The sequence below is a fragment of the Gasterosteus aculeatus genome, chromosome 10 (genome assembly GCF_964276395.1).
Source record: "Gasterosteus aculeatus chromosome 10, fGasAcu3.hap1.1, whole genome shotgun sequence".
NCBI classification, from domain to species: Eukaryota; Metazoa; Chordata; class Actinopteri; order Perciformes; family Gasterosteidae; genus Gasterosteus; species Gasterosteus aculeatus.
This window is the reverse complement of record NC_135697.1, coordinates 15,724,834-15,745,632: the sequence shown is the minus strand read 5'-3', so window position 1 is coordinate 15,745,632 and position 20,799 is coordinate 15,724,834. Positions and strand designations below refer to the sequence as shown.

Below are 20,799 nucleotides of genomic sequence, written 5' to 3'. Positions count from 1 at the left end.
ACCTTCAAAGCTCGCTAATCCTGTAGCCAATCCCGTTCTAACTCACCGCGTCATTTTTTCGTCTTCAAGACGTTGTAACGGGGTAATGAGATGACTGATGGGAGAGAACCGGCGCTCTGACAGACTACTGACACGGACACAGCTGGCTGCCTGTCGGAGGGAGATGGCTGAATGATGCATGAGGATCACCGCTCCAAATAAAGAAGATAAACCGCCCACATTCACGGCAGGTGATGCTGCGGAGGTGCCGCGCGTCCGCGTTCATTAGCCCGCCGCGCAGAGCGTGTCCGCTGACCTTTCCGCCATCGCAACTGCCGATCTCGTCCACCTTTTTTTTTGGTTTTTGGCTCCAATGACAACGACTCAACTTTCCCACAAACACCAACCAAATTATTAATCATATCAAGAGCTCTCAACGTCCTGCTGCTTACCAGAGAGCGTCGGTGATGAACCGCTGCAGCAGTTCCTCCTTTAGTTCAGCGAGTCTGGCGCAGTGGTATTAAAAAAAAGGCAAGAATACTCCCACACATGCAACCTCACAGCTCATTTTAAGCAGGGACACAGGCATTAGAGGGAGAACACACAATGCTGCACTCCATTAAAGGTTAGCAGTCTGCATAGCTGCTGCTGGAGGATAATAAAATACATAGTGTGCAATAGTTCAAGTTATTAATGTAAAAATATTTCACCCGCCTTGCACAACAACAGCTCAAGAACGGAACGCCGCGCACTTTGCGTCCACCCAATCGGTGAAATGTTTGAGAAAGGGATCAAAACAAAATTAAAAGAAATCTAAAATCCATAACACTACTTGTGTGATTTGATTGATGGCGAGGATAAGTGGCATTGATTGATTGAGGTCTTTTCATCATGTGTATTGATCGGGTTTCACTGTGCCGTGGATTTACACACATGTCCATGCTTTCGCTTTCAGTGAGCAGAAAGAAAGAGAGTGCCGCTGCAGGTAGTGAAATGTGAGGATGCATTGAATTGGAAGCGTATGGGAAAATATTGCTCTGCAGAGCTAAATTGACGGGGGCTTGTGAAATGGTCATTATTTATGGAGGGACAAGCCTGGAGAAGGTGACACGGATCGTCCCATTCAGCATTTTTCATGCAACAAGATACAATGCAGAGGCGAGAGTGTCTCCACACAAAGGGCCGGGCTCAGAGATAGTGCATGTGGCAATATGCGTGAAGAAAGCGGGATCAATAAGCAATCTAGGGAGCAGAGAGGGTCAGGTTGAGCATACTCTGCACCTCAACACGGATAATGAAGGACTCCTGCGCGTCGGGGCAGCTTTAAGATACGCCGTGGCTTTGGCTGATACGAAGTGGAAAGGGCTTTTCTTCATGGCCTGCACGGGAGTAACCACGCAAAGTTCATTACACCTGTAGCAGATTACCTTTCACGACAAACACACAACGCCGGGCTCGGCTGAGAGACTCCCCCTGCCTCATTGCTTTAAAGTTAACACACAGACGTAATGGTTTTATCAATCCCATCCTTCAACTCCCTTCAAGAATCAAAATTAAATCCTAAAACTGATATTCATGGGGACAGTACGGTGAGTTTGTCTTTTGAATTTTATAGCAGGGGTGTAAATATGGAAAATACAGGCACAGTGGTCCAAAATAATAGTATGTACTGTATAAACCGTGTTGTTCAAATCAAAAGTTCATGACTCATCGTTATCAGGGTGCATATTCATCATAAAGTATGGCGCTATTTTCTAAATATACATATAAATAAATACTATATTGTGCTGGCTCTAGTCTCTATTTGATCATGTGACCAGACCAACGCGTCTGTGACGAGCGGGTTTCTGTGTTCCAAAACCACCACAGTGGCAGTGAGGAAAAGACCAGCGAGCGAAGACCAAAGGTCGGCGCTAGAAAAGAGCTTTGGATCAGATTCCTTCAGCGTTCTAACACAAACCAGCAGGTGTGCTCCGTCACTCGCACTCGGACAAGTCGCAGTGAGACGCTTTCTGATCGCGCTCTGTCTGCCTTTCACCGGCCTGTGAAAAGTGTTTCATCGCTTCAAACCTACCTGCCTGCTAATTAACTGCACTGATTAACCCGGCCGGGGCTTAGTGCTGCATAGAGGGCTAAAGACAAGAATTTGTCTCGTCCCTTGTCTCGGGACCAAATGCATTTGAAAATGTTGATATTAAAAGAGAATCTTTGTCCAGGTGTCTCCCATCACCAGATGTCTCCTTTTACATCTGCAAACAGAACTGGATGTTCACCATGTCAGCAGTTGTGGGGCCGGTTAGGTTTGTAATGCACCTGAAAAATAAACACTAACCGGGAACATTTCTGACACATGCTGCTGATTGACAACGTGATCTTCATCAAAGCCACGGGAGATGCAGAGCGGGGCCTCCAATTCCACAAAACAACAAACGCACAATGCAGTTGCGACCTTAGTACACAATATCCCATCAAATGAGAAATTATGAGCAAGAAATTAGTCAGATAACTTTTGACCTAGATGTGAAAAGTTTGTTTCCTTTTGAAGCAGGCTGCCTGAAAACATTCAAACGTTTGCAAATAAATGCAAAGCTTGAATTAGTCATGCAGCTGATGACCCACATTGATGGACTTACAGGCTGGTCTGCTTGTTAGAAACTGGGTTTGTGACCCACTATGCTACTGTTCCAATCGGGCTCATCAATGAGAAACCCGCTTTTTAATTTCTATATTTACCTGAACAGAACTATAGCTGTCAATATACAGATGCTGTTTTTCACCCCATTAGAATGAGGATTTGTTTCACAGATAGTTGTGACTAAAACAACGTCTCAGCAATGCTCTTTGATTTATTTAATTTCTTTGATCTTTTTCATTTTATTCACCGTGGCTTGGCAGTCATCTTCAGATAATTTATTATTGATAGATCAATTTAATCAATTATAATAAAAATACTATTAAGTGAGGATTATTTTAAATGCAATATAACGTTGATAAAAACATCTGATAATTATTTTTTAAAAGCACCATGAACACTTGCATCTGATATATCTGAAGAATATAATGGTACATTACGCCGGTAGGTAAAGCTTCTGATTCTGTACTCTATTTTTTTTCTACTATTTTTACAAAACCTTAAAACCCAAAACAACTCATGTAGCTTTCAATTAGTATCCAAAGCCCGATTCATCTTCTTCCCACGACAAACTCAATCCTGTTTGAGCGCCCACCTGTTTCCCTGAATGACAGACATTCACGACCCCCTCAGGATAAATTCTAACAATTAGCGATTTCTGATTTTTCAGCTTGCGTTGCAAAAACAAAACACATTTGGAAATACTTTTCAGATTCATTCGGCCATCCTCAAAAACAAATTTTCTAGCAGGCGTTCTTTATGTTTAAGCCGCTTTAAGGAATGCAGTACAGCCGCCATAATAACTCACTTAGTTAATTGAAACTGGTAAAAGATCAATAAAGCTCCTGGTCCCTCTCCCTTAATTCTCCAGTAAGAATTAAAGATACTCACTTTGAAGAGGTTTTTTTTTTCTTTCTTCTGCATCTAGTTAATTAGAAACTTTGAAACATTAAAAGGGGCTCGAAACTAGATGAATGAAGCAACGCTACATCGAATTAATCCACGGGATCTTAATCAGAATCCCAACAATGAGGCCTTTTGCTTCGCATAATGGTGTCATCATCAACCGAATCCGTCAGTTTGGTGCAACGCGTTTGTCCCTTTGGAAGCTTTTGACTAGTTTCACTGTAAGAATTTAAATGACATGTTACGGGTGCTGGATGGAGCAGCACTGCTCGGCGGCGGCCTGAAGCGCGCGGGCACGAGGCTTTCATTGCATCATAACCTTGACCGTGGCGGCTGCTCTGCTCTGAGCTTTGACCATTCATGTGCTCCAGGGCCACTTTGAGCCTGTATTACCCCTCCATGTCCTCCTGCCATCTCAGTGCAGCCCGCTGGCAAAAAATAATAAAATGAAATGTCAAATCAAAGAGTGGACGGGGGGAATGGCCTTTACCACAGGGCTTACATTTTTTTGAGTCAAATGGAAAAGTCCATTTACTTCTCTGTGTTGGGTTGGACACACTGCAAATTGAGTCAATGAAATATGGAATGAGCTGAATTGGCGCTAAGCTACTGAGTGAGATGTTCATCCCGTGACGCCAAAGAATGGCAGTATTGTTGTACCAAATGAGACTCTTGCAGCAGGTGTACTTCATTTCGCAATCAAGAGATGCTGCACCTGGAACCAGGAGCCGGAGCCTCTCCCAGCATGCAGTGGGTGACAAGTGGAGTCCGTCCCACGGCTCACACACATATGGACAGAAGAAGACGCTGATGAGGCACTGTGCCAGAGTCATGACTCCACGCACCTCCCTTTCTGATGTGCTGTGATTGACTGACGTTTTGACAAATAGAAATAGCCGCTTTGTGCAATCAAGAAACCAAACACGAAACATCACTATAAATTATTGCAGATTTCCAAAGAGAGTTGAAAAAAGTTCCTCTCATGAGGGACATTTTTGTACCCACTCCAACATGAAGCAAACACCTTATATTGTGAGGCTCTGGGTGTATATTGTTGCAGCTCCCTGTGCTCGTTTAGCTATCAACACTCCATGGATCACACAGTAATGGCAGCCTCTTGAGAGTCCAGATGCTTCTGGAGGAAGGAGGGGGGGGGGACCTCTGTCGTCCTCCCAGCAGACCTGGGATCAGTGTACTGTGGGCCTGCAATGATCATCCTAGGGCCCTTTTCAGATGAGGTGTGCATAATGGGGAGGTTTCTCTCACTGAAGGATGAATCAATGTGGCATGAAGAAGAGAATTTCCACCCCATTTCCCCCCCTGATTACCCCACCACATACAGCTCCTTAATAGCTTGTTGTGTGTCATAAATCTCTTTTTACCACCACAGTATCACAAATGTATTACAGTGTATGCCTTACATATTAAACCAAAAGGTGTCATTGGGATGTGGGGCTGGTAGCACGTTGAGACGGTTTTATGAGGATTCCGGCTACGCGTTTCCTTCGTCGGGTCGTCGGGGACGTCTTAGCACGCGGAGACACGGCGTGCAGCCGGCCTGCTTATCTCCAAACAGCTCTCTGGTTTATAATAAAGCTGTCCCTGTGTGGGTTAGTGAGAGGGATTCTCTCACATGGCTGGTGGGACTACAGTGGACGGCACACAGTGTGGGTGCATAGCGCCTTTATTAGGATCAACACTCACTTTCACTTTCTCAACTGGAAATACTTTCCAGTTACAACTCCTTGGATTAATTGTACCCTCTTTTCTTAAACAGAAATTTACTTTTTACAATCATTTAAATGTTTTCCACCATTCTTTATAGCTCCAATTTTGGTCTCCACCATATTACCAATGTCTGGCTCCTTTGCTGTATTCATCGGTTGGTTATTAACTGGGCTGTTTGGTGGTGGGCAGGTGGTTAAAAGTGGGTTTACCTGAGCTTTTCCACTCAAAACAAAGCCTCTGTGTTGGATGCCCTGAATGAACAGGCTGAGATTCTTCACTAAAGCCAAAGCCTTAACCACATGTGGCAGTACAATGACACCGCTGGAAATGGGAATAGAAAGAGAAAAGCAATAATCTCTTACTCTCCCTCCATCCCATTCTGACTCTCCGCCCTCAGAGAATGACTACAACTAGGACGACCATCTCCCATCTCCCCCAATAAATATTTTACCACCCCACAGATTGCAAAATATTGAAACACCCTTGATATTTGGAGCAATCAAAGGAGGCCTTGGAGTAAAGAATACAAGGTGGGAAGAATCTTATACTTTGTTGTATCACAATTAGCAACTACTGGAAGGGGAACCACACTTTTTCTCATTTATTTTAATGTAAATATCCAAATGCTGAATTGTTCCAGATACATAAATACTGAATTGAGCTTCGGAGTACCACCCATATCAATAATCAACGCCGCCTCATGCGGTTGGCCCTCGCACACCGTTGATAAGCTTTATAGAAATTAAAACATCTAGAGTATAGTGTACACTGATATCTGTAAACATATTTATGTAAGGGAAGCTTTATTTTTCCACAGCAGCAGGTCTACGATCAGTTGTTTCACCAAACTGAGAACTTGCAGTCGATCTACCCAGATGCACCAACTATGGATACGTACTTCATCCAATCCACAATGTGAACGTAACTGTTTCTATGGCAACAACTGGTACAGCTCTATGTCATCTGAAAGAAACGCCAGCAAAAACAATAAATCACTCGCTGCTAATTAATCATGACAACAGGAAACCAAATTACCGCGTCCCAACACTCTCAAAAGGAATATTTTGTCTGGTTGAATTACACAAAATGGCAAAGACATGCTCTGGTCGGTTAGGTTAGTTGTGATACATGCCTGTGTGTGTGATTGGGTGCGTGTCTCTATATCAGCGCTGCGTTTGACGGGTCCACAGTGTACCCCGCCTATTGCTGTTTGTAAGCCTCCATTTTTGTATAAAATTCAACATGTATTTGCACAGTGGACCACGTTTAGCACCCATTTATGTCACAAATCGTTCCTGTCACCAGCTCTGATTTCAAGGAGGTGTGGAGAAGCCTTCAGTCTTTGCCGGAGATCTAGGGGCAAATATTTTGTGATGGTAAATAAACAGCCAAGAAAACAACAAGAAAGCCTTTTGAGTCCAGGTGGTCTTTGAAGCAAAGTCAAGCTGAAGATGAAATGGAACTCGCCTGTGAAGAAATTGTACTTCAGATATCTGGAGAGTGTGGTTTAGTAAGCCTGAGCTTGGTGTTCACCAAAAGCACCGTCTCAAAAATCCCACACAGACTAATAACTTAATGTTTATTTGTCCGAGAGGATGAGAAACCAACTACATTTAACCTTCCATCGAAGCCATATTGAAATTGATAGAAACTGTTGCGGTGCCTCGGTGTAGCAGAGAAGGTGCAAACGGCTAAATTCAGCCTAGACATGTTTGCCAAATGTACTGAAAGTCCCTTTACAGTCAAGCAATTACAGATGAAAGGTGGCCATCTTGTTATCCTCATATGTCATCGTGTTTCACAGAGAAAGTGCAAAATCTGTACTCCTGCAGCTGCACACATACATTATTAGGCGACGGGATTTTTCTTTGCTGTCAGAGATACATATGCAAATGTGACAGAAATGTACCAACCGGTCATGAAGAGCAGTGGGAGAGCTCTACGCATTAGTCATCCCCGCACTGACAGAACCACTAATTAATGGTTTTAAAAAAAGATTCAGGAGTGATTTCCATCCAGCTCTCCTCCACCTAATCAGTTTATAATAGGGTTTTTGTCCTCCGGGATGATAATGTCTCCTCTCAGATGTCTGCTTGCGCCGTCGTTAAGCCCTTCCAGCAGTTGAAGTGGATTATGTGTTTTGTAGAAATGGTCCATTTTTTTCTGGAAGGACCATAAATATGACAAAAAAAGGCAAAGAGTGTATAAACAGTAAGTGACCCTTTGGTGCCGAGTGTCGCACACTTATTTTAACACTGACTTTTGTTTTAATGCTGGCTGATCCACCGGCCTTTTCCCCTGCAAGCAAATTGGGCAAATTACACAAACAATCACAGGTTGAAAGTGTAACCATGCTTTCATTTGGAGCCTGATATGTTCCCCTTTGTCTGGCTCTGTTGTCAACTACCAGTATTATATGTGTTAGTGTTCCGCCATTAACACTGCTGCATTCATAGAAAGTGATATTTTTGGCAACAGCGAGCAGTATGAGCCTTATAATGTATCTGTAACTCCCCCCACCCCTATATCTCCCTTTTAAGTATACTAAGGAAACAATTGGTGTGATATAAGAGAGTCCAACACACCTGTAGCAGCAAAGAAGAGTGCTTACATTATAGGACAATATTTGAATTATTGCTGATATCCAGATAAATGTTTACGATCACCGCAATTCCTAAGCTGGTGTGTTGCTCGGCAACTGTTGTGCGAGAGGTCGCTGAATAACTACACAGATTGGCAACGTCAAGCTGCGGTCTGACAGCTATGCAGCATTTTCAGGCACAACCATCATTTCCTTTTATCACAAGTGCCTGGTTCAGATCATAAGTAATAAATAATATCATTAAATAATAACAATAATAATCGTAAAGCGAACACTTTATGAACATTAAAAGTTGGTACTGAGCTGTTAGTCAAAGGGAACATTCTGAAAAAGATACAAGTTTGTAAATCTAGAAATTATTTTATCACAATATTTGAAATTATTTAAAAAAATTGCTAACATATTCTGTCCAGTTTCTCTTTCAGATGATGTTTGTTTATTTCAGCTGATGACATTACACAGCCTACTAATTATTTCCTGCTCTGGAACATTAAAAAAGTTTTTACAATCTTTAAAGATGTTTTCCATAAGTCAAAGAGGTGTAACCCATGATTGGGAAATAAATGGGAAAAGGTCAATTACAGCTCTTTACGGCTTTATCGGCATTATCTTTTTATTTATCTGTTACAGGATATCGGTACAACACCTTTATATATTTGTTACAGACAGACAGACAGACAGTGGGAAAATTGCAGATACCGTAAATGCAACAACGCTATGTGCATATAGGCTTGATCATTCCAGTGTGGAAGCTGTGATGTTCTCCCCTCATGACACTAATGCGTTGAGAAGGCAGCTGTTGCCGGGGTGACTCGGAGTTCATTCATACCTTTGCCGCGGAAATGAAGTCACTGCGACGCTTGATATTAGTTTTCTTGTTTGAAAAAAAAGTGTCTGAGCAGTAACTTGTTTATCACAAAGGTAATTCAATTGTGTCTCCGTCATAGACTGCTGCTTTGACACTGTTTATTTAAACAAACTAAATGACATCGCGCCCCCCACACAGACTGTGCAATAATCGTGCTCTGCGGTTAAAGACTTAGCCGACTCCATGAAACATCTTTGACAGTTAAGTGTGGCGATAAATGAATTTTAAGCAAAGATCTATTTCAGTTTAAGGTGTCATTGATTGCAGATTTCAGCAGCCATGTGGTTTACAAAGACAAATGTCTGACTGTCCTGGACAACAACGTATTTTTCACTGTGAAAGCAGATTATGATGCATGTTGTCGCTGGTGCATATTGATCAACGACATGCTTCATCTGGGAACCCAATAATCAATGCAGGAAGCAACATGGGAAGAAATTGGCCCGAAATGTTTATACCTGAAGAACTATACTGCAATTATTAACAATTTATAAACAATTGTTTAATGTTCATTAGTGTTTAATATATGAAAACATGCTTGTTTATTTAGCTTAAATCTGTCCAGTAACTTGTGTCAATATGTAATTGATAACAATATTAACATTGCTGCAAGCCATATACTGTATTTGTCGACAAACACATGTTCATAGACTTGCAAATCATGCATTGACAATTTTAAAATGTATAAATTAATAGAGTACCAGTCAAAACATTTTCCAAGCTTTATGCTTTTACTGTATGTAATTTTTAATAATTATAAAGTGCCTTTATTTAGAGCGTTTCAGTATGTGTTAAAGGTTTGATACTGCACAAGGATTTTAAATGTTGATATTGGAACATATTGTAATATGAAAGAAATAAACCCTAATCTGGACAGCTAGTGTTTTTTTTCAATATATATTATTTTAATATAACTTTTTCTCTCCGTAAAATGGACTTAATATTTTTCTTCTGTTTTTTAGGACAATATTTGACCTAAGATGTTTACATTTTTTTCAATAATTAAAATAAAATCTAGTATTTACTTTTACTTTACTTTTTTTTATACTAAAATACTTTTAAAATATTTTCAATCTAAAATATTTTTGACTAAACATATTTCAATTGGTTTTTCAAACATTTTTGGACTTAGATACAACAGCACCATTTATCAGCTGCTCCTTCAGTGGCTGACGGCTCCAGTCAGTTCATGCAGACGGTATCACCCGATGCGCCCACCCTCACAGCGGAGTCCACCAGCCGACCTCCGACCCCTAGCTAGTCACAGGGTTTTGATCCTGCCGTCAGCCAGCAGCAGCACAGCTGTAGCAGCAGAGGGAGGCGTCCTCCGGCCCCAATTAGATTCCTGAGTCCCAGCCGGCCCGCCGAGGCAGCCCTGCCCCAGGGAGCCGGGGCCTGACACTGATGCGGCTGTACAGCTGCTGTAGGGGAGGGCAGCGGGAGGTGCTACCTTTGAGGCAATGCCAATAAGCGGTTTGAAAATGTGTGGCATCACTGTCAAACTTTCTTCATTTCACGGTGCCATGGCAACCGACTTGGGCTTGTGGCGTGACTGGCGGCGAGAAAAAAGGAGGGTCACATTTTTTCTCTTCGTCTTACACACACACACACACACGCGCGCGCACGCACACACTGCCCCTCCAACCCAGATGCATTCAGTGTATGGAGTATCAAACGGTGCCCATTTCCACAAATCTACCACTGTATTTCACCTTTGTCCAAGATTGCTCTTGCAACAGGAAAACCTTCCAGCATTCTCCAAGACAACTTGCTGCTGGAGCTACAGCTGCATCCAGAGGCTAACAAGATTGGCACGGCTAACGGACCACAACCGAACCGAACCGCCACCAAAGCCGTCTGCCTGGAACTCTCAACATTTTGAATCCATCCATCCATCTATTTATCTATATGGCAACGACATGTGCACATTGTATAACATTAAAACACTTAGTTGACAGCAGCATCTCAACTTATGTTAATGAGCATCTCCCTGTTTGAATCGTGGCCAGCAGGCTGGCAGCGCGAGGGAGTGAGAATCCCAGCTGTCAATTAGCCAATGTGAAAGTCGCCCGGTAGGGACAGCTTGCTGCCCCGCCGCTCATCGGCCAAATATAGTCCCGCTGATCCCGCCCCTCCATTGGGCCCCTATGAGCGCTTGTTTTAATGCACGTCCGATCCTTTGAACGAAGTTTGAGCTGAAACAGTTTTTCCAAAGCTAAATGTGTTTTGATTGAAAGAGGCAGAAAGCGACGGTACCCGAACCGAGTCGCTGTGTGTCCACGAGCGGTTTGTGATCGATACGAAATGAATAACTGTAGGTTTTTTGACCGGGAGCTGTGGCTTCTCACACACACACACACACACACACACACACACACACACACACATCACATTCACCTACGTTTCACCCCTCGGAAGTAGCCAAGCGGCGTCGGGAAGGAAATTCCGCTCCGAAGGTTAAAGAGTGACGATGACATACTGACAAAGCGGCGTTGCATCTGTGGCATTCATCATGTTTCCTCTGCACCAGACGTTTCTGTTGCATCCCTGCTCTAATTAACCAGCATGCTGCTCTACATTGTGTAAAATGGGTTCTTGTTAAGGAGGAGTCGAGAGTTCTCTGCCAAACACCTGGTCAGGTTAGTGGGACCGAGGTCCGAGGTCCATCTCCCGCTGACAGACCTCAGGATTGATGCATTAATGTCCCCCTGCCTCATTTTCTGGGTTTTACAGAAGTAGGGATGGAGTGTGATGGGCCCCAAAGCCTTCTGACACACATTATGAGCACGTGAAGGAGACAAAGCTTTCATTAAGGATTGAGAGTGGTCATGCTGGAGCCGTATCATATTACACCAGACCAGCTGGAGCTATTCAGCCTGCATGCAAACCTCTCTGGGGGGGGGGCTCTCGGTGGGTTCAACCCTTGCCAATCACTCCAGCGCATTGTTCACATGCAATTTTGCTCTTTTTGTCATATTTAATTACATTTGAGAGAAGTCAATTGTTTCTTTGGCATTAAAATAATTGCGTTTTCAGAAAAAGTTCTGTATTTCGGAACTTTGGAAAGATTGATGAGGGGAACAGGAGAGATTTCTCTCTTTCACTGAAGGTTATTTGTTCGATCTGACAAAGATAAAATAGTCGTTCTATTTTTTACCTAAGCAATCAGGTACGGCTGTACTTTATCGTCCAATAATTGATCAGTTCGAGGGCGTTTTTAGGCCCGACGCGCGGCGTCTCATTCGTCCACATCGCTCCTGACGCCTTAATTGTCCGGTTGCGAAAGCTCGCATTGCTCCAAACCGATCATTTGTGGTGTTTCCAGGTTTTTTGTTTTTTTTTCCGCCGATCGCCACCGAGCTGAAAGCTGAAATGTCAACTAACAGTCGCACAAAATCTAACCTGTTACTTTTAGTGCGCAGTGATACGGAACAACGCTCGGGTCAATGTGATCAGCAATCCTACATTATCGCTGAATAATTCACACCCCGTGACTCACTCCCAACCACTCAGAACGCTGGACATGTATCATAAGCATCAGATGAAGAACAGCTAGTCTCTACCTCTCCAGCTACATCTGTGCGTTGTATTCCAGGGCTTTCATCTCCGGCATGAAGGTGTCGACGTAGAGAAAGAAAAGCCAAACAATACGGCCGAGCGAACACCTTGTGGGAGCTGAGGCTTGATAGAAGAAAAGAAGAAACAAGCAGACATGTACAGGAGGGTGGTCACCGACTAGCGAGAAGGCAACTTAGGGGCCCCCAGCGCACCTTGGGGGGTGTTAGAACGGCGACCATGAACCACATCATCACTGATCGGAGGGCCACGTCCCTCGTTGCACACGTCACACTCTATTATGATCAAGTCATTATTTGCTTTGTTTGGCCCCACAACAAAAGGCTGGAGGGGCATGAGAGGATTCTCAATATAATACTGTATATTTGTGACCATCATAAGTACAAAGCGACAATGAGTGAGAAGACGTCATCAGGTGGATTCCAAGCTCTCTGGCGGTAGGAGGAGCGGTGGGCGCGGTGTCGGGGGGGGGGGGGGGGGTCCGGGCTGCGAGGAGAGGTGGGCACGAGAGAACAGGAGCCCGGGACCAGAGGAACTCTTTGTCCAAAGGGACTCTGGTGCTTCTGGAACACGGCCGCTCAAAGTAAACGCACAGCGAAAGCTCCTTTAAAGCAGCTTTAAAGCGTCAATCTTTTTTCAGTGAACTGGGTGAGTTGTTTGAAAAGTAGAATTATGCACAAGATTTTGAAAACTTGAAGCTCATGTATCAACCAGCTGGTAAACTAAGCGCAATGTGAATGTTTGCACTCAGTAATACATCATAAATCAACTAGGAAGGAAATCACACAGGTTCCCCCTGTGTGATTTAACCTTTATCTGTAAAGTGGGTTATTCACACGCGTGGACCGATATGTAAAACATAACAACATGTACGCTCACAAAAGGGCCTTTTTCCCCCGTTGGTTTCACAGGGAGAAACTAAAATAACCAGAGAAAACATGGGAGAAACAAATTGCCGCATGAAAGGTTTATTTTGGAGAAAATCTGAAATAGATAGAAGCCGAACCCCGTCGTCCTATCTCCTGTGGCGCTGTTCAATCACAACGTGAGCTTCTTTGAGAGCTTAAAACTGGAGAGCCTCGTGCTCACGTCGTGAGGCCAGTTTTCAAAACGCCGTTGTTGTGCTTCTCGTTCACAGCGATGGATTAATACTGACGCGTTTGAAGTCTCCGGCACCTTTTTTGAGGGCTGTCAGGACGTGAATGGCTGGAAAAAGCAACTTGCAGAAGTTCGAGAAGTTCTTACCAGTGGAGTGCACACGTGGAGTGTTTCCTCTGGCTGAAATTAGGAAAGAGACGTCCTTCGCAAAAGAGAGTAAAAACACAGCGTACCCTTGAGTATCATTAGGGGAAGAGACTTGAAGAAGCCCACTTTGGTTTCTTGTAAAGAATTGCCTGGATAAAGACAAAAAAACGCTAATTTCACCAACTCTTGTATGAACGTTGCACTGCTGGAACTCCGGGGGAGTATTTTGTGTCTAAGGTACCCTCGAGATGCTAGATATTTCCCCAAGTGATTTATTAAATGGGGCCGGCTGTAGAACAGCGTGGGACCGCGATTCGGGGGGAGGGCCGCTGTACCGCTCTCCCCCTCGGGATGTGTGCGCACAAATTAGCGTCGGGAAGTGCCTCTTGTTTCTGGAAGCGAGGAGGGAAACTTGCTCACAGTCTGATTTATGTCCCCTCTCCACTCCCACAGACGGCGCCCGCCCTGACCATTTAGACAGCTCTCGCATTAAACGGAGCCGTTTCATTAAATGCAAAATCCAAATTACCTTGTTGCATTTGACCTAAATATGACCCGCACTAACATGCAACCACCTCTCAGGGCGGCGTTCCTCCGTCTTTATGACCGTGAAGGCGAAGCATAAAGAGGAGGTGGTGTGATGACTTCGGGGTCCAAACGCTTCTCTTTTAACGACGGAGGAAAAAGGCATCATTCTTTGTGGTTTCAGCAGTCCATACGTTGTTAAACTGATATAATATAATTTAACATACACGCTTCATAAAATGCATCCCTTGTAAGGTAGAGCATCTGATATATTTGTCTTCTAAAGGTGACCTACAATCACTAGAGTCCCTGAATGCATCGTTCTCAGAGATGGGGTGCAATTATCTTTCTATGTGGGTCGGAAGCCAGTGGGGGATTTTGTATTGATTTATACTGTATTTACAAGTATTGTTCCTAAAATAGGTAAATAATTGAGCAGATGCTTGGAAATTGAGAATGAAATGCCCTTAAAATGTATGAAGAATGATCCCCGGTCTAATCGGACACAAGTGCATTACAAGCCTGACTTTATTCCGTGGATCAGGAATCCAGCTGACATGCAAGGTCAACGCTTCCTCTTGTTTCTGTCTCCTTGCAATCATTAGCTTGATGTTCATCTGAAGATGCAAAGCTCCCCAACGCCCCCCAGTCGAGCCAGCGGCAGTTTGCCTGATCTCACCTGTGTTCAAATACCCAGGGTTACATTTCTGAGACCAAATCAGCACGATCGGACTGACTTCAAGCAACCGAGAGAATGAAAGAGAGAATGGCACTGAAAATAAAAAATGCGGGATGAAAGAACGCCAAACCCTCCGCGGTGAGATGAAAAAAATAAAAATGAAAGGCTCACAGATGGGCAATCCCAGAGGTCAAGAGGTCCATCTCTGTATCTTTGTTCTGAGGGCACGGAGAGAAAGGAGCGCTGACAGTTTCATCATCCCGTCCAACACTGATGTACAAGAAGCCGAGCCGCGTTCACCCGGCTGCCCGGGTGATTGCCCCCCAAAACCCCCACGAAATCAAACCACGAGGGATGACAAAGATAAAGAGTCACGGCTTCAGCCGCTGCTCCATCACACCGTCTGCGTACAGCGAGGTGTGATCCAGCGGATTTAACAACTGCTACAAAACAAAATGATCAACGATTCGCATTTTTGCCTTTTTCAAGTTATCAATGAAGAAGCTGACAATCCGACACACGTGTGTGTTGACTGCTGTGATAAACCAAATCCACATGAACAAACATGTTCCAGAAGGGTGTCTTGTGTTGTGTTTCATGGCAATGGGTCAAAAAAAAGTGGCAACCCAAACGCATTTTGGGGATAATGTCGTATAACAAAGACAAACGTATGTCAAAATCTCAAAAGACACATCTTCTCATCCAACTCCATGAAGTGTGTCCAAACTTTCCACCTGTGCAATGGAGGCAGGATTGTGGCAATTTGGGCGAAATCCAGACTTGAGGATCTTGCCCAAGGACACTTCAAACGCGTGAAAAGGAGGAGCTGGAGGTGAGGAGACCAAGCGATTAATGCTGCTGCTCTGCCTCCCGTAATCAACCCCCTTGGCTTGGTGTTAAACCACTCGCTCTAATTAACTATCACCTTCAGAACGACGGCGCAGAATCACACCGGGACTTTGCCGACCGCAGTGGACGCGCGTCGCTGCTCAGCACACGTGAATTGTACCTTCGTCGTCGCGCCGCCACGTTGCTCGGCCTCTGGAAGGTATTTTGAACTGTAATCAGACCTCTCGGCTGGAATAAGAATCAGCGCATTGATTCTTCCCTCCGTTATTTACCGTGTTTCTTGGCAGAGTTCAGGTGTGATTTAAATGCCCGACACGCTCGCTTAACAGGAGGCAAATGTCACCGAGAAGGTCAATGTCCAATGAGTGGAGATGGGTGTGAAAGAAAACAGCATAAGCGATGGGCTCATAACGTTGCCTCTGCAATATCCTCCATCTCATCCGCACTGTGCAATGGGCGTTATTTCATTCCCCTCTGCGCTCGCCGCTTATATCTCCCCGCGTATACAGCGAAAGCAAAAACAATTGTTTTAATGTCCCGGTTTCCCTCCGCTTGGTTTGCAGAGACTATTTGCGCTGCGGGCTGGAAAGCGGAGACAGTAGAAGGAGCCGGCATCATCTGAGCGCATCGGGTCACCGACCGGCGGAGGAAGGCCACAAAAACCGCCGCCAACCTCCCGAAGACGCTGCTATTCTCTCGCGAAGGCAAACGCACGGACCTCCATGGGTCTTTAGGACGCTTTAAAGATGCCGGCTGCCGTGCGTTTTTCATGTGATGACGAATTAACGCAAATGAGATAAGGAGATTGTACGGCGTAATTGATCCACCGAGGCTCAACTGGCCGTTCACCGTGCTACGGACGCCTCTGCCTGTTCAAAAAAGAGCCACAGCTTTTTGTTTTTGTTCATATCTGCGGAGGGGGGTGGGAGCACGAACAGATGGACTTTAATCTCAAATTTCGCAGTGCTAAGAAACGACTTCAAAGCGGATCAGCCTGAAGGATGGAGGCACAGAGAGAGAACAAGCAAAAGAGCTAAAAGAAAAAGAGGAGAGAGCGACGTATCCGAGGCAACAACTGAGGCGAACATGCAACAATTAAGCGGTCGGACGCAGCGCTTTGTGACACAAACGTATTTGATCTGCAGCTATTGTTTCACGGTAAACAACAGCCTCGCCGCGCAGTTGGGAAAAAAGCAAGGCGACGGACAGTTGTCTCCGCGACCTTTCACCTGTGAGTGTCGTTCAGACGCCATTACAGAGTCAATCCCCAACAGTCCCTGTGTTCCATCTTCACCCCGTTCTCTGGTTAGGTTTAATATTGGCTGTTTGCCCTGATGTCTACTCTTCCCTTGCTTCAAACTAGTTATTTGTTTGGCTTCTCTACTCTTGTTCTTTGACTAAAATGGTAATCACAAAAATAATCACGAGCAGGAGAATTATTGTGTTTCCCAGAAAAAATACGTTTATTTGTACATCATCATTGAAAGGATTCTAAATGCTCAACATCAGTGTGCTACGTTCTCTTACTGTTAGTGGGTAACAATTGTTCCGTCCGCAGCCTTTGACACATTCGTCCTCCGCTCCCAAGGAGATGAAGGAACACTATCGTTGATCAGGGGGGGTTTGATCTCAGTAAGATTAAGACCCCTCTCGTTACTTACAGCACAAAGGCAGGAGCCACTTCAGACCCTCAACGTGATTAAGAGGACTACAGGTGGGTAAGCACACTTCAAACAATCCAAAAGCCATTACCAAAATTTAAAAAAAAGACCAAAATGAGTTTACATGGGGAGTAATGTTAAAACTATCCTCCTGTCTTTGAAGGGAGACAAATTGAAAATCGCTGGAGACAAATTGAAGGGAGACAAATTTAAAATATCTGACTGGCAGTGTGTATAAAACACTCCCTCAAGTACAGGCTGACCCTAAAAACATAAGAAAAAGGGAAAAAGAGAAAAATCACACAAAAACTGGAACAATTTCTAATCAATATGTTGTCAAAGTTTGAAACGAACAAAATCGCATACCAGAATATAATTACACGTATTGTAAATCACACATATATATATTTCTGTTATGGTCATGACTAAATAAAGAAAGAATATACAACAAAGCTAAACAATAAAAAAATATGTGCACCCACAGCTCATCAAATACCACATTATAATTATTTTGTTCAATAAGAAAAAACACAAAAAAGTGTTAAAACAAACACGTGCAAGAAACCTCGAGGAAATTGGCACATTGTTGCATTGCAATTTTGTACAAATTAAATCAAATACATTGAGCGTTCTAGTTGCTTTAGAGGCACTGGGAGGTGGAGCTTTTTTACAGCGCTTTCCTTTAACTTTTTTAACGGTAAGCCAACCACGTACAGCTGTGAGCGTCGTGACAATCAAAGATACTCCGAGCCGCCTCGGTAACAATCTTCCTTCGTGGCGAAAACGTTTCCCACCTGAACTCGGAGTGCAAACGGCTTCGTCTGGACTCTGTGGTCTGATCCGATTTGATTGACAGTGCCGGCAAAACCAGCAAACAAACCCCCCCCAATTGTCATCAGATTTAAATGCAAATGGGGCCAAACTCTGATTGGAGCACAAACTCCATCACCCTTCTAACAAAACACTTGTCACAGAGCCCCCCCCCCCCAAAAAAAAGAAAGAGAAACACTGAACCAATTTGAAGGCCCAAACCGTGGTAGAACATTGTGTGTTCATGATTCATTGTAAGAAGCCTTTTGAAAAAGACACTTCTAGTGATCCCAGCACCCAATGTTTGGTCTCCCAGTGACTCCATCCTCCTTTGTATGCACTCTTAATCAAATAAGCTGCTCTTACTTTATTAACTTGGACAAGCTTGCTCCAGATAAGCCTGTCGTGTGGAGGCGGCACAGAGGGAGAATCAGCCTGCGGACGTGATGCCGGTTGACTCGGGGAGCCCCAGACGCGAGCTTTAGGTCGCCGTGTTATTGTCTGTGGCTTGGCCCCGGAGCTCCGGGGAGAATCGCGTCCTCTAATGGAAAACTATTGTCCGCCGGTGAGCACATTCAACTGTGTGCAATGCGGATCAGCCTATCTGGACTCATGCACAAGACAGAACCAGGCTCTCCACCCGGTAGAAAGCTATTTTGGAATTGTAATATCCACACAAGTCGATTGTGATCAAGCGAAACATCTGGAGTAGAATGTACTCTAGTGCGGGGCCGGGCGGTGTTTTCCAGTTTAGTGGAAAGAAAACCAAGAAATAGTTTATATTTTCTACTCAACAGCCCAATATGCAGCAATAATGCAATGGAACTAAACACATAAAGCTGCACGGCAACAATAAGGCACTCATTTATTGGCTGGGATGCAGGTTAATGAGCATGGCGATGTTAGATTACAAGTGTCTCTGCTTTAAATGTGTCCGCGCCTTGGTGGACGCGTCCTCCTAACAAACAGTCCGAAACAAGAGAGACAGAGTGCAGGTTCGAGGGTCAGTGCAGCGCCCTCCCGTGTGCACGCACGCTGCACACACCAACGCACGAGCTCCGAGGGAAACATTGTCAGGCGGATCGTCCCAGAGGACGAGGAACTCCATTCGCCTCGGCGGTTTCTTTGTGCCCAGAGAACGACAACGCGCGTGTGATCTTCCTCCACCTTTTTTTGTGCACCGCAGCAGGTGAAAGTCCGGCGTTGGGCCCCAGAGGAGATCCACGATGGCGATGACGCTTGACGCCGCACGGGCGTGGATGTTCGGACGGTGAAATCTATTAGGAGAGGAAAGAAAAGAAGGAGCGTGTGAGCTTCAAAAAAAAAAAAGAAAAAAAAAAAGTGTCCTTTTGTCACGTCCCCGGCAGCCGCGCTTCGTGTTTCGCCGGGGCTAATGCGCGCTTCTCCAATTAATACGAGCGCGGCGTGTCGTTTTCAAAGTGCAGCGACAGGGACCCCGTCGAGGTTCAGGCGACGCAGAGTGCTCTCGCCCACTAATTGCACAGGTGAGGCAGCGAGGACAGCTGAGCAGAAATCCCCTCCAGGAGACGGCCAAAGCGTCCAACCAGAGAGACAAAACAGGGCCGGCCCTGAAGGATTTCAGGGGTAATATTTTCAACATTAAAGATCTATTAAGGGAACATCAAGTTGCCTCAAAGTCACATAAATGTTTGGCTCTACTCACTAAGGGATCGTCATTCAGGTTGGACAATCGTTTTCTCTCTGCTTCATCTAGTTTGGTCCTAACGAAATATTTACTCGGCATGGTTCTAATCAGTCCGTATGGCTACACCTCTTTATAAATGTAAACACGTCTCTGAGAAGGGTCGTCTGATCCGACCGTGAGGCTAAAAATATATCTGGCCCACGTTTGACACTCATTTAATATCCAGCGCGTGATGTCGTCGGCACGTACAGGTAACACAGCCCTGTGAATAGAGAACGCTTCTTCGATGATCCCTTGCATGATCCTCATAGTTTGAGTATATTTTGTTTTTTTAGCATGCAACATGCCATTATAAGCAAATGGCACGTACCTTTAGCACCAGTGAGATGATGGGACGGATGGACTGGTGCAGCTGGGCGATCAGCCTAGAAAGGAGTATAAAAACACCATGAGCACATAAACATATTTTATATTAGGAAAAACAATATCAAGACATCTTTTATGTTTCAATTATTGTAACAGAGGATATATTTTTTTATCAAAAGCCTTATGATAAAGTTATTCCACTAAACAGTTAATATTACTGCTGTTTATCATACATTTTTCTTTTACAGATTTGTGTTACAGATAGCTAATTATTCCCAGGTTTGCGGCTAGATTACGGACTTCAAAGAGACAGGACAACATATTACATCGAAGTTTAGAGAGTGTTTATGTTCAATTACGTTAGGGGAGAGGTTAAACTGGGTCATGTTGTTTACCTTGTGGGACGGAGGTCTTTTTAAACCGCTACTGCCATCCTCTCTCTGCAGAGGTCAGCTGGGGGTCATTTAGAGTCTCTTTAATGGACGGGGCAAAGGCAGGCCCTTTAAACGACCGGGAGAGGGTCACATGACCGGAGGAGGACAGAGAGAGCAAAACAAGAAGAGAGAGCAATCCCCCCCCCGCCCCCCGACCCCCCCCCCCCCCTCCCTCCTCCCCCCTCCTCCCCCTGCACTGAACCGAAACACGGCCTAGAGGTCGAGGAGGCTTTTTTCGTGCAGCGCTACCAGACGATTCTGTCGGGGTAAACA

General features: G+C 44.6%; 1 protein-coding gene across 1 annotated transcript in view; it reads right to left on the bottom strand.

Moving 5' to 3' along the window:
• Window positions 1-17,028: 17,028 nt before the first annotated feature.
• The window catches only part of khdrbs3 (KH domain containing, RNA binding, signal transduction associated 3), a 66,977-nt gene continuing 63,206 nt past the window's right edge, over window positions 17,029-20,799 (bottom strand). The window contains exons 10-11 of the transcript XR_005713262.2: window positions 20,097-20,151; window positions 17,029-19,337 (exon numbers count right to left, since the gene is read on the bottom strand). The gene's annotated coding sequence lies outside the window, so the exon portion shown is untranslated. The remainder of the gene's footprint in view (window positions 19,338-20,096; window positions 20,152-20,799) is intronic.